The sequence below is a fragment of the Bubalus kerabau genome, chromosome 1 (assembly GCF_029407905.1).
Source record: "Bubalus kerabau isolate K-KA32 ecotype Philippines breed swamp buffalo chromosome 1, PCC_UOA_SB_1v2, whole genome shotgun sequence".
NCBI classification, from domain to species: Eukaryota; Metazoa; Chordata; class Mammalia; order Artiodactyla; family Bovidae; genus Bubalus; species Bubalus kerabau.
This window is the reverse complement of record NC_073624.1, coordinates 115,699,469-115,702,917: the sequence shown is the minus strand read 5'-3', so window position 1 is coordinate 115,702,917 and position 3,449 is coordinate 115,699,469. Positions and strand designations below refer to the sequence as shown.

Genomic DNA, 3,449 nt, shown 5'->3' with positions numbered 1-3,449 from the left:
GAAGAAGGCATATGTCAGCCTAACTGCTATCATCTACAATACTGTAGGGAAGAGAGGATGGGAATAGAAAATGCACAGAATGTATTTAATAGGACAACCTGTCAACCAGTTGCACTTTTTGCAGAACTTCTAACACATGGAAACATTTTGAGATTTTACCATGCTGGGCATCTTTGGAGACTTTCTGTGCTTGTTATCATCATTGTTATTATCAATCATCAAATGAGCTAGCTGCAGGGCACTGTGGTGGGAGCTATGGAGGGTACCAAGAAAGAAGTGTGAGACATAATCCATGCTGGGGGTGACATGCTAGTGGTCAGAACTGGCTGGGGAAGGCCTTCAGGGAGGCGAGAGTGAGACAGGGAGCTCACTGGCCCCTGGGACTCAGATAACTTGGGACTTTTAAATATACCTCCAAAAGCCCTTTTTTTCTGTAGGACATATGACACTTTTGGAGGTTTTAGCCTGGTAGGTCAGGGGCCCAAGCCCTTGATTATCTCTAGGGCTGGTGAATGAAAACCAAAGTGAAAAACTAGCTACAGTTTAAGGCAGTATATCACGTGTTTATAGTGATGCCCGAGTGCAACACCCAGTAGGAACTTAGAGTCTTCTATTTGCTGTCGGCTTCTGAAAGTTTAAGGAATGGCTTATTGCAGACCATGCTTTGATCATGAGTCCTTGTCAAGTTTTCCCAGGCCTTCTTTTCATGCATTTAATTTTCTTCAACATTTCCTACAGCTCTCACAAGAAGATGGAGCATTTAGATGCCTTTTACAACAGGGAACTGATGTGCTCAGGTATGATGGAAATGGTTTTCCAGCTTTTCTCACCTAGATCTAACTCTGAACTGACAGCTTCCTCATCTGTGTGTGTGTGTGTGTGTGTGTGTGTGTGTGTGTGTGTTTAATATTTATATTTATCTATTTACTTGGTTGGGTCTTAGTTGCTGCACACAGGATCTTTGATCTTCGTTGCAGCCTGTAGGGTCTAGTTCCTCCACCAGGGATGGAAGCCAGCCCCCTGCATTGGGAATGCAGAGTCTTAGCCACTGGACCACCAAAAAGTCCCCCTTATTGATATTTTCATTCTTTCTCTCAGCACTTAGTGTAATATTTTGTTGCCCTTATGAGCTTAAACTTCTGTTTACTAGATTAGAAGCTTCTTGAGGACAGGAATCACATCTTTTCACATCTGCATACTCAATGCCTAGTACAGGGAACTACCCACCACCCCACCATCCCACCCCGGCATTCAATATCTATGAATGAGGATTTAGGAAGCCTTCCAAGATGATGCGAAAGGACTCATCTGAACCTCACCCTCCCTGATTATTCTTGATAAGTGATTATTTCTATTATGACATGTAATTCAATATCAACATAAACTGAGGGAACAAGGAATGCAGTGACTCTAAAATCATTATTATATGATCTCAGAGTACATTGGTGGGATCACTGCTTACTTGCACAGGAAGCTAGATTATTACTGATTAATGTGTGTCTCCAGAAAGCATTTCAATTAATGGAAGGAGAAGCAACTCTCAGGTGTGTTGGATGAGAGGCTAATGACTGCTGTTAACATTTCAACTGGAGAGTTTACATGTGGTTGAAAATCTATACTATGGATGCCTTAATAGAATACATGTTATTTTCAGTATTTATTGACTGCCTACTGTGTGCCAAATCTTCACTTGGCAGGCTATTTCCTGAATGAGCTCATTACTTACTCCAGGGATTTGGCTATGGAAGTAATTTAATGTGATTGGACAGAAAAATGACTCCATTCATCAAAGTGATATATTTACAAATTAAAATATATGAATCAGGATTTATGCTCCTATAGTTCATTTATTATAATAAATATTAGAAATCTAGTGCTCACTTCAGCAGTACATATACTAAAATTGGAATATATATTACATTGAAGAGTAGCATGGCCTTGTGCAAAGATGACATGCAAATTTGTGAGGCATTCCATATTTTTTAAAAATCCATTACAACTCTACATCTAGGCTACATCAAATTAATGAATATTTTAATAAAGAAAATGTCATTAAAAAAATTCACTTTCAAGTCATTTAGCTTAAAAGATTTGTCCCAAATCTACCCATAATTTGAGAACATATGTATAGGCTGTGTTTTCTTTGGAATTTGACTGTTGTGTGAAATGATTATGTGGTAATTGAAACAGTGTAGAATTTTCTTTACTTTGAAGTGCATGTATGTTTGGTCACATTTCTGCTGAGGTAGTACAGTGTGATCATTTTCATTGCTTTTCTTCTATTAATACTGCAGAAACTTTTTCAATAAGAGAAGCTGGTTGCAATTTCAACTTTAAAATAGGCAAAGAACTTTCCATGCAAAACAAAATTCTCTTCTATTTAGTTGACCAGAAGGAGGCTCTCTTCTACCTCACTGTATGAAGTTAGACTAAAAACTTGTGAATTTACTTCTTCTAGGTGGTTCTAAAGTGTCCCAAGCTATCTCTGTCATTGGTGGTAGAAGGGGCAGCACCCTGAAATTTTCCCTGGAGGAACAGAATTTAAATTTGCAATCATGGATAAGAAGTGAGTGTTAAGTGTTCTTTCCTTCCAGCTCAGTCATATATTTCTCTTCTAGTTGAATAACAATTAATAAAAATGTTAGGATAAAACACTCCCCACTAACTTGGGCTATTTCAACATTCCTTAGCTTAATTTTTATGGCTTTGTTTTTCAAGACTGTCCTTAAATCGCCAATGATTTTAAAGAGTATTTTGAAATGAATCAGTAAGGCATTTGGGTTTTTTAAAAGTATAGTTATGCTTCTACCTACTTATCCCTCTTTGTATATATGTATAAGTAAGATATAGCCTATGTATCTAAAAGTAAGAGACATTTCTCATGTGTATAACATAGGATAACCTCACTCATCCCAGATGCTCTAATTACATTGCTTTTTATCAATAAAGAAGCCACCTAGTGGCGGGTATGTGTCCCAAGGGTATTAGACAGAGCTTTTAAAAATGAATAAATCTTGTCATAGGTTGAACTGTGTCTTTCAAAAAGATAGGCTGAAGTCTTAAGCCCAGGGATCTGTGAATGTGACCTTGTTTGGAAATAGATTCTTACAGTTGTAGCCAAACTAAAATAAGGTCACCAGGGTGGGCCCTTAATCTAATATGACTGGAGTCCACGTAAGAAGAGGGAGACGCCGTGTGAAGGCACAGAGACAGAGAGACGCGCAGGAAAGAGGGCTGTGTGACAAGAGAGGGAGAGACTGGAGTGAAGCCGCTGCAGACCTGGGGGCACCAAGGGTTGTGGGCCCCCACCGGGAGACAGTGAGAGCGCCCCACCGGGAGACAGTGAGAGCGCCCCACCGGGAGACAGTGAGAGCGCCCCCACCGGGAGACAGTGAGAGCGCCCCACCAGGAGACAGTGAGAGCGCCCCACCGGGAGACAGAGCGCCCTG

At 40.2% G+C, this 3,449-nt stretch overlaps 1 non-coding gene across 1 annotated transcript; it reads left to right on the top strand.

The window, feature by feature from the left end:
- The first annotated feature begins 1,873 nt into the window (after window positions 1-1,873).
- Window positions 1,874-1,983, top strand: LOC129642549 (U6 spliceosomal RNA). The gene has a single exon (XR_008709811.1). It is a non-coding gene; the product is annotated as a U6 spliceosomal RNA (small nuclear RNA).
- The last annotated feature ends 1,466 nt before the right edge of the window (window positions 1,984-3,449 follow it).